We start from the raw sequence: 13,555 nt of genomic DNA, 5'->3' as shown, positions 1-13,555 counted from the left end.
TTACTATACCACAGAGATTCTCAAAGTACATATGTGTGTGCATGTGCACGCATGTCACACACATCCTCTCCAAAGTACAGCACCCATCAAGGCCATTAGCTTCTTACACAAATGAGCCAGATTGCTGCACATGGAATCTTCATCACACAAAGTAAAAATGAGGGGACCCAAGGTACTGTAACAATTTAACTAAAGGAAGAGAAGGCAGGGCATGACACGAGGAATCAATAATAATTCTTAATATGATTTTGTTGAGTTCAGTAGCACTGGTTGACAGTGTTAGAAAAGAAAAACAGAGACAGAGAAAGAGAAGGGGAAAGAGAGAAAGGGAGAGAAAAACGCAGACAGACAGAAACAGAGAGAATCTCATTCTCTGAGTCCGGCCATAGTGGGGGCTAAACTAACATTTCCTGAATGGACTCTGTGGGACTAATTCAAAATCTAAACTCTACTTGGGACTTACAGGAGAGTCCTCTTTAGATGTCAAGTTCAAATACACATCTCTTTCTCCTAAAGAAAAGCTCTTCCCTTGCTTGTGGCAACTCCTGGGGATGTCCTCCCATCCTGTCCACTCAGGTTCTAATTCACTGATGCCCTTTCACGAACTCTTGGTGAAGAGCACCCCTTTCCTCTACATCGGACTACAGAACTCAGGAGGCACAGAGAACCAGCGAGAGGTGATACTGAAGGCCACCTCCCCGGAGCCTGCCTGTGCGATGTGCAAAGGAAGAAATGCCGACAAGATGACAGACACACAAAAGCTGCAATAGGGTTGGGGAGCACTGACGAGGGCACTTACCACACAACCTGGAAACTCAGGGAGTTTATTATGTACAGCACATGGAGGAGGGTTTGAGTAGAGCATCTCTGGAGAGAGCAGTCTCAGGCTGCAGTCATTTCTGAAAGGGAAGTGGCAGTTGCTAGATTGTGACCAACACACTTGTCAAGATCAGCGCGCTCACGTGCGCGCGCGCACACACACACCAGCAGAAGGTTTTGCTGTTTGTCTGAGCCTGACCTGGGAATGGCTTTGGCATTGTCATGTGTCTGGGGCATGGCTACCACACACATTCATTCAGGTTTTTATCCTCCTCTCCACAGTGGAGTCCATGGAAAAACTACCTTGCTAGCTGTGGACAAAATCACATCTACCAAAACAATACCTAGTCAAATACAATAAATGCAAACAGAAAACTAACAGGCGACTATCTGGGATGATTTCGGTAGAACGATGTGAGACAAAAGAAAAGCCGTGAAGAAACGCTTTGATGTACTTACCAGACTAACTTAAATTTCATATACCAAAAATCATGAACAAAATTACAGCTGAAAAGGTAAATGGGAAAGAAGTCCTGGCAAGGGTTGATTTGAGGGCAACGAGCTGTCAAGACAGAAATGGACGAATGACACAAGAAGATCAGTCAGCGAATGGAAGCAGCCGAGGGAGATCTAAAGAAGCACCTTCCCTGACAGCCATCCCAGATAAGCCCATGTCTAACAAGCCAGTCTTCTAAAACTATGCACTTAGCAAAGAGGTTTTATTTTGGCAAAGATATCAGTCCCCACTAGAGACACCCAGAGAGAAGGGCATCCTTCATAAACTCTGCCGAGGATGGAAAAAGACTCCAAGAACTTCCGACGCAGTTAGACAATAGAGTTCAAAAGCCTTTAAGATTACACAGTAAAGAAGTTGGTCGTGCAAAGTGGTGTTAAAATCACAGATTTATGCATCCCCGTTTACGACAGCACAAACTGGAGCTCACAGCATCCAAAGACAAAGAGTCATGTAGTACTGTATGATGCGAGGCTAGCCACTAAAGCGATCTACTACAGTATTTTTAGTGATGTGGGGGGAATCCTCATAAAGATAAGAAGCAGAATTCCAGAACTATACAATAGAATAATAGAAAGGTGTTTTTATTTTTAAGGTTAAAGGCAAGACACCATCAACAAAGTATTAAAACTGATTAATTCCTATGGGTGGGAACAAGCTATTCTTGCTATCTCTATGACTGTGTTTTCCCTCTTGGCACTGATTGTCTGGAGTAGAGCATAATATGTCAGGATTCTCAAAGTACATCTCTAGAGTCCATTTTGGTTACTTTTTTCTAGTAGAAGATATTTTAGCGAGTTGTTTTCCAACATTTCAAAGCAGTGTGTCACCTTCTATTCTAGTTCAAGCTCCAACATAGTAACTCATTTTAGGTACAGGGGTGGTAAATTATAAGTCAGCAATACTTGTGCATAGTTTTGCAAGAAAGAAAGAAAGAAACCAAAAGAAAAGAAAAAAAGTTAAATATCTGTGTATACATATAATATTAAAACAACAACAATAACAACAACAACTACCACCACCTCAGAGGCTAGGCATTGTAGTGTACCTGTATAATTCTAGCACTTAGGTGGTAGAATTAAGGTCAACCTCAGTTGTATAGTGAGTTTGAGGCCAGCCTGGGGTTACCTGAGTCTGAAGCTGTTCAAAAACAAAGCACACAAAGAAACAGAATTCCCTTCCCTTCACAAAGATTCCAAAAAGAGACAAAGATTTGTATTTTACTGAGAGCAACAGTGTTGACCCATCTGAAAGCTGCTGGAGTCATCTTGCGTGGTTTCTCAGAGTGCTCAAGCTCAAGGGAAGTAGGCCCCCATACTTCATTCAAGAACCTCAGGCACTTCTCTGACTATCTGTTCTTTCCAGGAAGTCACCAAGGATTCACTAGCTCCTGAGATTCCAGTCTTTTCCCCAGGGCCAGCCTTAGGCAAACTGTGGGAGAGCCCCACCATCCTGCTTCCCTACTCTCTCACCAAATCTGTCCTCACACACTGTAATCACAGGAAACACTGCTAATACATTTAAGCCTTGTCTACACATCAGACATTCTGTTAAGGGCTTACAACCCTACTGCTTTTGTAAATGTCACAACAACCTCACAGAAGTTTTTCCTTGCCCTCCCTTTCCAGACAGGGATGCGGAAGCCTAGAGGAGGGGTTAAGACAACTAACTGATGTTGGTCACATCGATACCACTGAAATTCACAGCCGATTTAAAAGTTCTGTCCTCCTTGGTGGGTGGAGTTTGTGAGTACTGTTCCAATTCTAAAGATAGTTGATCTAATCCCCCAACGAAAAATCAAATCGTTCTTAACGTTTGAAAAAGTCCAAACTCCTTTGGTTTTCTCTGGTTTCTTGGTGTGTGTTTGCTTAGTTCTAACTGGCCATTCTATTAGTTTCAACTTAATCCCATAAAGTGATTAGAAGCTATTCAGCTTACTCCAATTGTCACCTTTGTCCCCAAACCACTAAATAGATGACCAAAAAAAAAAAAAAATTGTTTTTTACTTGTCTTTGTGTAGACTTAAAACTTCTCTAAGCTTAAATAACCCCTTTCAAGGGTAATTGATTTCCCAGTTTCCCACTGCAAAAACAACAACAACAACAACAACAACAACAACAACAACAACAACAACCAACAGGGAGTTCTCTAGGTAGTGGCCCTTATTCAGCCCAAATACTATGCTACTAGCTAAAGGCTCTTGAGCAATTTACCTGTGAGATATACATTTTTCTTCTGTAAACACCCAAGTTAAAAATATTATCCCACGTCTAGGGCTGGGGGAAAAGTAAGTGAGGTTACATAACTAAAGCTTTTTATGAGTAAGGGGAGTGGGGGCGGGGCTGGCCCCGGAAGTGCACAGCTTTGTTGCCCTTCTTCTCTTCCCTTTGGGCTTTCCTTAGTTCTTCATTTAAAGGTCATGGCATAGGCTATGGGGTTTCTTTGTTTTACGTGTTCACCTTAGATTTCTCACCTGTAACATTCCTGAGAAACCCTGCTTTTCAATCCTGATCTTGTAGTCTCCATTTCTACATTGAGCTAAAAGTCAAGACTTAAATAAAGGGGGTGGGGTTGTGTGTGGGGTGGTGGGGGTGGGACTGATGCTTTTGGAGAACAGCTTTCTAATCAGCTAGGGTTTCTGGAGCCCCCTCTGTGACAGGGTGCTGAGTGCCACCTCCCTGAATGAGAGCTAGGTCGGATTTTATATGGCAGAGTTGCTTCTGTTGAAAATTATACAGGCAGCTGGGTAACAGATCTTTTTTACCCAATAGTATTTCGTGGAAACATTTTTACAGACTTGATTACAAGAAATTGTTCTTGGTGGCTACCAGCAATCCCTCCCAAATCCGGAAGTTAAAAAAAAATCCTGCATCTTGGGAAGAGGTGAGGAACCCAGTTTATTACTAACATTTTAAGGCTATAAACTATGTGTTCAGAAAATGTCCCCTCCTTCCTGGTCGTGTGACTGAAAGATTCCAGACGCCCCACCAGGATAATTTCTTTGCAGTGGTTCTGGTCTCTGACCAGGTGCCCCAGACATCGGGGACAGGATTTCCCAATATTCCCTGGGCTGCACTGTCAGCCTGTCGCACCCAGGACAGGCTCCCTAAAAAAGGCGCGAGTGGAGAAGGACCTTCCCGCGTTCCCAGACTTCTCCCGGAATGGAGGCGCGTTGGCCGCCTGGATTCCAAGCTGAGCTTTCGTTTCCCGTAGGTCAGAAGACGCGGTGGGTGGGGGCAAGGGTGATCGCACAGCTGTCCCCAAGTCCTGCTGCGTCCCCCGCCCCCAGAGTCTCCACGAAATTTGCCACACTGATGTATGCGTCTCATGCTTGTTAGGACTGTTAAGTCTCCGATGTTCAAACCCTGGAAAAAAAAGTGTGAGCCGCATACAGGGCTGGTGTCCCTATTCCCATCCCCGGTATCCCCATCCGCCCCTGTCCCTGTGTTCGGGCGATTCGGCGCTTGGAGGTGACTTTGCGCGCTTCTGAGCATCCCTCCCGCTCGCTCGCCTCGGCCACGGTGACCGTGACCCCACGCACCCTGAACCCTCCGTGAGCCACTGTTGTGGACCGGCTTAGCCCTCCTCGTTCCTCCTGGAGCCTGCGGTCCCCCTGTTCCCGTCCTTGGGTGCTGTCTCAGACCGTCCCCGGCCTCTTCCACACAGATCGAGCCACAGTGCGACAAGGGGATTCTGGAGGCTGAGATCCCTGCGGGCCCAGTCTGTCCACCAGAGAAAAACCCACCCGGGAAGAGAAACAACCCCCGCTCCCCGACACACACACAATCCCCACGTTTTCCCGGGCACCCCATCATCTTATTTATTAGCAAGTCCTCCGGATCCGCCGTGGTTCATCTCTTAAATTGTGATGGTTCAAAGGTTAGACTTGGGACAAAAAAAGTCAGTCATAATTTTACAAGGAAGGGTCGTTGGGGCGGGGTGGGGCGGTGGCGGGATGAGAAACCTGACACAGAACTGATTTTTAACCTAGTGAGAAAGACTTGATGTCTGTGGCCAAGGTTTTTTTTTTAAACTTTCCTCCCAGAATTTCAACGAATGACCTATAAATTAAAACTTAAAACAATTCTAGTTCACTTGCCTCAAAGAATGGAGTTGCGGGTCAGCCCCATGAAGCATGTTCGAGGGCTATCAGGAGTTTGGAATTTAGGATTAGAGCTCCATCTTTAAAGCGAAGAGCGCTGTGTGTGGGGGTGAGGTATCAGAGCAGGCGTCAGTTTTCTCTGACTCTCATAATAGGACTCCTCACTTAGAGAAACTGGACTAGGAAGTCCGAGGTGTAGGGATGGATTATCCAGCCCTTGCGAGTGCTTGGTACTACAATTCTGTTCACTGATATTGACACAGAAGTCAGTTACATGTTTTAAATTTCTGTCCTTTGCCCCAGGCTTTCAATTCTGGGCGAAGAGGGCTGGGGATGGTGTGTGTGTGTGTGTGTGTGGCGACAAATAGTTCTTTTCCTTAAATAGAACAAAAGAGTCTATCCCAAGGATCAATTCATAGACACAACCTCCCTTGTGCCAAATCCCTCCCATTGTCCTCCTGTGCAATTGCAAGTGGGGTGTTCTGGAAAATGCCCTTTCACATTGTACACCTCCCAACACATACCAGTCCCTCCCTCCCTCCTCCTCTACATCCTTGTTCAGAACCGCTCTCTCCCTCACATTCACCCCCTCCACGAGCTTCTCAAGGTCTTCTCCACACAGGAGTTTCAACACACAGTCCTCCAGTCAGCTGAGGTGTATCCCGTCCAAGAGATGCGGAGTAGTGCTAAGGAAGAAGAGTCTTTTTATGGAAGGAATGATCTTTGTTTACTTCAGTGAATCACTGTGCCTTCCATGTTGTTTGTGACCTACCAGTTTGCCTGGGATCTTGTGACAGCCAACCTCCTGTCAGAGGGGGAGAAAAAGAAGGAAGATGTGTGAGCTCCCCCTGGTGACTTCCTGAATTCAGGCTGACTGAACCAAGGCTGCAAGGAAACAGGCCTGCAGCAGAAGGAAACAGACTCCACCTGGGTCCTGACTGATACTTGGATCGCGATGCTAACTTCTGGGCCTCCATTTAATGTGGGTCCTTAGGAGGGGCGGGGTCTTCTCAGTGGACCTTTTAAACTCCAGTTTGGAATGGGGGATTTGATAGCTGTCTGCCTGGGGGAAGGCCTTCTCTTGAATCAAAGGGCTTACTTACTTTTGGGCTAGAGTGTTTTCTCTTTGTCAGTGTGCAGTTAGTCACAACCAGTAACTTTGACACACTTCCTGTTGTGCTGTAGACACAGGGGTTGTCATGGGAATCCGGCACTAGCCACAGTGACCAGTGTTCTACACGACAAAACCTGAGCCAACAGTGTCCTACGCTTAGGAACGGGGGTGGGGTGGGGTCAGAAACACTGTAAACTCTGGTCATTTACAAAAGGCTGCAGGGAATTTTCTCTCAGTCTCCTGGGTGTGTGTGATTTATAGAAGCCCTTAGCAAGACGTTCACAGGTATTTAGTGTGTCCCATTCTTTAACCACAAGGCTGGAAAGAACACACAGATGTACCACCCGTAATTCCTCCTACATCCAGGTTAGTCCGTTCTAGACTAACTTCCCTAAAACGGATAACAGCGTGGGTCTAGGTGATGGCGGTTTCCATTTCCTGTGTAAACATGGAGGTTTGTTTCCTGTTGTTCGGCGTGTGTGACTTTGGTGGAGTCAGACGGTCACGGAGCCTACTTGAGCCCTTTGCAAAACCACACCAAGCTTTAATCAGTCCGGTCCACAATCTCATACCCATTCTCTGGTTTTTGTTCTCGAAACAGACGACAGGTCATTCATTCTCTCTCTCTCTCTCTCTCTCTCTCTCTCTCTCTCTCTCTCTCTCTCTCTCTCTCTCTCTCTCTCTCTCTCTCTTCCCTAATGCCATTTCTTTTGCGATCCTCTTTTCCAGGGGCCTCCCCAAGTCCACAGTGCATTTCACCTGGGGTGAGGCTCACCTCTCCGGGCCGCAGTCACCATGCAGACTGCTCTCTTTCCTGTGTACCTTGTTTTTTTTTCCGCTCTCTCTGTGCATCCCACGAGGCGCTGCACTAACTGATGGAATGCACGCAGGTGCCAGAGAGGTATTGGAAGCGCCATGCAGAAAGGTAACGGCCTTTGTTTATTCTGCCTCTCCATATTGCCAAAGCGGTGCCGAGATCTCTAATAGTTCTCCGCTTAACGAGGACCCTGAAATAATACTCATGAAGGATTTTCTTAATTTAAAAAAATTTTAATTCTCATGTCTCTTAAATGAAAAATGGTCAAATTAAGGAGCCGTTTCCAGGATTCTAATTGATGTATTAGTTGTGCCTTGCCTGCACCCCAAAAGGATTTAAGGTGGGCTTAAAATATTATGAAAACTAGACACGGTTATTAATTCTGTCCTTTCAAGCTCTAATAGTATATAGTTCTAGATCTCAAGTTAAACAACACAGAGGGTTTTTAAGATGAGATGCTCGCTGCTTTCTAATGTCTCTCATCATGTTATAGAAAAAAATCATGGATAAAATTTTTCAGAAATATTTTCATGTCTCTTTGCATATCATACACATACACATATCCACACATACATACATACTCACACTCAAACTGCACTGGCAGGGAACATAGGTTGTTTAAAGCATAGCTATTCAACTGTCATATAAAGTGAAATCTATATTTTCTCTCCCTATATGACTATATATTTAACATCTCTATGCATATGTGTGTGCATACATATGTATATGTTATATACACACACTCCACATTATTATTTCAAAGGGAATTTTCTCCTTCTGGCTAGCAGCAATAACTAGTCAATATTTACACTCTTGAATATCGATGACATCTCGCGCGCGCACGCGAAAGCTGTGGAAAAAAAATGTCTCCATTTTCAAACAGAGTTTTAATTATTTGTAAAGACTTCAATTGTTCACCGTCTAATGTCATGGGTTGGTCTTCACAGTGTGAAGTGCTACTGTCCAGAACCCCCACAGTATTATAAATAGGCTTCTAAAGCCGGGTTGATTGATGTTTGGCATAAAACGCTAATTCCTCTGAGCCTGTATATTCCTTCTGTTCACTGTTTTCATAGAAAAATACCAGGGCTGATTTTTTATTCAAATCTCCAATTTATGCAGGGTTTAAAGTACTAAATACTTAAAGCCCTTTTCAGATTCTTACCCCCCTTTCTGCTAGGTAAGTAGCCAAATCTTCTGCTTCAACACAAATAAGAATCGGAGATTTAGGAGATTTTCCTGTGGGGAAGAGAAAGAGTTTATTAATTATATTGAGAATCAAATAATATGCTTCTTTGACACTAATGTTCCATCTCTCTCCACCCCACACATCCTATGGGAAGACTTTAAAGCCCTTTTTTTCCGGGTCTAGATTACTGTAGTTAGGCTCCCTCGGAAGACAGGATGCAATGGATAGAGTTCGGAGCTGAAGAGAGACTTGGAGATGTTAAGCGGAAAATGTGAGATGATTTTTTTTTCCCTGAGTATGTCCCAGGGATTGTAATATAAACACACACACACACACACAAAAGCACAATAAAGTGCATTTTCATGAGTTTTAATAAATTTTTTAATACTGATGAAATGTAAATTTTTCCCTTCACAGCCCTTATCTGCATTTGACAGAGGTCTACAAAAAACTTTAAATACCAGTGTAAAGCGTATTTAAAGCAATTTACAAGATACTATGGAGATGGTCAGCAATAAAGAATGATAAGAGATCTTCTTAAAATCTTTTGATATTGACATTATTAAAACTAAGTAGCTTGTTCAGATTCTACTGGTTCTGGCCAGTGTCCATATTACTAGATTTTTATTATTATTATTATTATTTGCAAGAGTGCACACATTGGGACATATTAGAAATGAACTACTTGAAGGAGATTCTGAAATGGTCACCACCTGACTGATAGCAGTCATTGATTGTTCTATATTATGTGATGCTTATCGCTCAATAGACACTGGGCCAGGGACATTCCATGCATCTGACCCTGGACTTGGATGACTACTGTGTGGAAGAAGTTCCGGGTTAAGGATGAGACTTCAAAGTCTGTATCAGGGTTGAGAGCGCTTACGACAGCTACGGGTCTTTAGAAGAAGGGATGTAATGAGTGGCACTATGAGTTCTGAGACAGGAGAATCAGGGAGCTCAAGTGATTTGCACAAAGCCCCCTGCTTAGTGAATAATGTAGGGAATGAAGCGCAGTGGTCTTGAACTACACAGCGCTCTGGGAGTTAGCAAGCATTCTCTGCGTAGTAGTAAATGCGTTAGATGTTGCATGCTGCCGAAACCCCTGTCCCTGTTCAACTGTGCGGTCTTGGTACAAAACCAGATCTAGATGATATGGAAACTAATCACACCTCTCTGTCCCAATAAAGCTTTACTAAAAAGAGCCAGATTTGCAGTCTCCTATCCTGGCTCCAACCGTAAGCAGGGACAAGGAAGTGAAAGGACCTCTCTTTGGAACAAATGTCTGTGCTGGATCTGGCCTCTGAGCAAGAAGAAGGTATGTGAACTGGGGGGTCTCAAAAATCTGCCTCCCACCTTGACATCTGACTTTAAATATTACTGTTGGCGACTTGGAAGGTTTTACTTAAAATACAGCTGCATGTATGACATTTTGAATGAACTGGTTTTTTTTTTGAGAGAGATCTCTTAGATCCCACTCATCTTGAACTTGCTGTGTAGCTAAAGATGACCGGAAACTGGTCCTCTTGTGTCTACTACCACAGACTTGTGATTGCATGCAGCATTAGGGATCAGACACAGAGCTTCGTGCAAGCTGGTCCCACCCGTAGCCTTGACTTCCCATAGAGTCCTTGTCATTCCTGGTCTGTTACTTACAAGTAAGCTCCTTCAGCTGGAGCTCCAGGCTGCCTGACACCACCCAGTCTCATTCACAGAGTGATCTTGTTACATCCTCTATGGATTATTGGAACTCTCTGGTACTCTTAACTGCAGACACTGGCTTCCCTCAGTGGGATTCTAGCATTTTTCTGACTCTGTATGACTCTGCTGGTTTTCTGGTCAGGACCAGAAGGCGTGTCTCATACTTACAAGTCTCTATCAGAGAGTCCAAGAAGTAGGTCATGGGCAGCTTGTCTCGTGCCACCTGCCTCTGGAGAATTCTATTTTCACCTGTTCCTGGATCCTCCCTCCCCTACGGCAGCAGTTATTACAACACAGAAACTGCCTCTCCCTGCCAATACCAGCTTCATGTTCTCATGGTGCTTTTTAAAAGGACAAGTGGAGCATCCTTGTCCCCTTTGATGCAGTCTCACGATCGAGCCTGTACTGGCCTTGAATTCTCATCGGTTATTCTGCCTCGAGTTCCCAAGTACTGAGTTTACAGGTATGCGCCACAATCCACACCCAGGTTGACTCATCAGATAAGGAAACCTATAGGTGACAACCAGTGAATCCGCTGGGCCAGCTTTACCCAAAGGTAGTATTCAGAAAAGCAGCTTTCCTTGAAGGAAGGAGATTTTCTTTCTTGCACGTTAAAAAAAATCTAAATAAGATCATAAGAGTTATCATTAGTGCAATAGGTTGTAGAAAGATTTATCCTAATAGTCCTCTAAAATAGCGATGTAATGGGAATGGAGTTTGGAGCTAATTGGAAAAATTACAAGCACAGTTAAGTGAAAGAAAACCAAGCTGATAATAAATTTTTGAAGAGACGAAGCATTAAAATGTCATAGGACTAGCAATGTTTTCTCCCCTCTTCACACTCAAACATGTTTTTAAAATTCAATTTCTAATATAAATTGCAGTGATGGTTTTGTTATTAAAGAACTAAGAAGTTTTCACTAAGGGGAAATGTCTCCAGTCTTGCATTTAATCCCCAAAATCAATCAAGTCTTTAGCGTCCTTTGACTTATCCTCAGATAAAAGAGGTCTTTGAGTGCAAAGCTAAGGAAGTAATCCCCTGTCTTGTGTGTGACCGAAAAGAATGAGTGTAAGCACAGAACCTTGCACTTAAGTAGATTATAGTACCACAGAGGAGATGCTGCTAATGCACGGGAGACAATTAGAATGTCTAAACAGTATGGCACTTGTGGCCGAAGAGTTTGCTGCAGAGACAATGTCCACGCCCCCTGAGAGTGCTTTTCAGAGAAGGCCAGCTCTTGTTGCTGTGACAAAATACCAGACAGAAGGAACTTAATGAAGTTTACCTTGCTCATTGTTTGAGGGTACAGTCTTTACAACAAGGACCTAAGTCAGTGTGGCTGGATCGTGTGGTGGCTGGTCGCACTGGATCTGCAGTAAGGAAGCAGGGTGTGAGTGGGGCGGCTGGAAATGAACACTGCCATTCAGCTCAGTTTCTTCTTTATGCTCAGTTCCAGACCCAGTATCATGGACTGATGCCACCCTTATGCACAACGGTGGGCCTTCCTTCCTTCCTCCCTCCCTCCCATCATCCATCTTTTTCTTTCTTCCTTCCTTCCTTTCTTTCTTTCTTTCTTTCTTTCTTTCTTTCTTTTCTTTTCTTTTCTTTTCTTTTCTTTCCTTTCTTTCTTTCTTTCTTTCTTTCTTCCCTCCCTCCCTCCCTCCCTCCTTCCCTACTTCCCTCCCTCCCTCCTTTCTTTCTTTCTTTCTTTCTTTCTTTCTTTCTTTCTTTCTTTCTTTCTTTCTTTCTTTCTTCTCTCCCTCCCTCCCTCCTTCCCTACTTCCCTCCCTCCCTCCCTCCTTTCTTTCTTTCTTTCTTTCTTTCTTTCTTTCTTTCTTTCTTTCTTTCTCTCTTTCCTTCCTTTCTTTCTTTCTTTCTTTCTTTCTTTCTTTCTTTCTTTCTTTCCTACTTTCCTTTTCTTTTCTTCCTTCTTTCCTTCCTTCTTCCTTCCCTTCCTCCCTTCCATCCTCCCTTCCTTCTCTCCTTAATAAAATCTAAAAAGGCCCTCACAGACATGACCAGAGGTTTGTCTCCTAGGTAATTCTAGAGACTGCCAAGTTGACAGTGTTAACCCTCAGATCCACATTCATAGTAGTTAACATGGAGTTGTCCTCACTGGCTTTGTATGAAAAAAAAAAATGACCCAAAATGGTGCTTCTTTGGTTCAGAAAGAGCTCATTCTTTTTGGTACTTCAAGTACAGGGCATGCAGTGGAGGCTTTAAAAATCTGTTTTGTATACAAATAGAGTGTTAGGATGATCAGCGCATGAGACAATGTGCTTAAGAGACTGCAATGGAGAATAAATATTGCTAGGAATACATACGTCCTAATTGGTCACCAGAGGATTGAGAAGAAGTTTGTGACACAGTTTCTCAGAGGAGTTTCCTCCTATTTGGTGGCTTACTGTCTATCTTCACAGGCAACAGGAGAGGGCCTGAAATGTAAGCAGATGTTCTTTCTTCAAAGTTGCTACCATGACATTACTGGCCTTTCCCTGTAGTCTTTTTCTCATTCATTGCCTAGAGTATATTCTTTGTATATATTCTTAAGCGACACCCCTCAGATGTGCCACGTGTTGTTTACTCTTCATTGGTGTGGTGCTCTCAGCCCAGAGGACCCCTTGTAGGACAACGGAGAATTTGCCTGTTTGCCTGGTGTCTATCTACGATCCCTAAGGGCTGCTGCTACTGAACATCTTGAGTCGGTTCACCTTGATTGTTACAATGAAACCACCGAGTGATTCTCCAAGGTCATTGATTGCTGAGGATAAAACGTAATTCTCCAACTTCCGGGTTTTCAGATTTTTCTGAGGACTTTGATTCCAGATGGCCGAAAGAAGCAATTCCTTCTGGCCCTACCAGGGTAGAATTATATAAGTTAACAAAGAGAGTATACTGCTGTGATGGTTTGTATATCCTTGGACCAGGGAGTGGCACCATCTGAAGGTGTGGCCTTGTTGGAATGGGTGTGTCACTGTGGGTGTGGGTATAAGATCCTCACCCTAGATGCCTGGAAGTCAGTCTTCCACTAGCAGTCTTTGGATGAATACATAGAACTCTCAGCTCCTCCTGCACCATGCCTGCCTGGATGCTGCCATGCTCCCTCCTTGATGATAATGGACTGAACCTCTGAACCTGTAAGCCAGCCCCAATTAAATGTTGTTTTATTAAGACTTGCCTTGGTCATGAAGTCTGTTCACAGCAGTAAAACCCTAACTAAGACAACTGCTATCACAGTCACCTATCAAAAGGTTTCCTGGGCTGGAGAGATGACTCAGAAGTTAAGAGCACTGACTGC

The 13,555-nt window shown here is 44.0% G+C and overlaps 1 long non-coding RNA gene across 3 annotated transcripts; it reads left to right on the top strand.

The window, feature by feature from the left end:
* The first annotated feature begins 6,470 nt into the window (after nt 1–6,470).
* On the top strand, nt 6,471–13,210 carry Gm31294. Of its 3 annotated transcripts, none has more exons than XR_003952574.1 (4): nt 6,471–6,915; nt 7,279–7,474; nt 9,746–9,873; nt 12,866–13,210. It is a non-coding gene; the product is annotated as a predicted gene, 31294 (long non-coding RNA). The 3 variants fall into 3 exon arrangements; XR_003952573.1 differs by lacking the exon at nt 6,471–6,915 and adding an exon at nt 7,108–7,157; XR_386318.3 differs by lacking the exon at nt 6,471–6,915 and having other exon boundaries at nt 7,119–7,474.
* The last annotated feature ends 345 nt before the right edge of the window (nt 13,211–13,555 follow it).

The sequence above is a fragment of the Mus musculus genome, chromosome 18 (assembly GCF_000001635.26).
Source record: "Mus musculus strain C57BL/6J chromosome 18, GRCm38.p6 C57BL/6J".
Lineage (NCBI taxonomy): Eukaryota > Metazoa > Chordata > Mammalia > Rodentia > Muridae > Mus > Mus musculus.
Note: the sequence above shows the minus strand (reverse complement) of the source record. Positions and strands in the feature narration are given on the sequence as shown.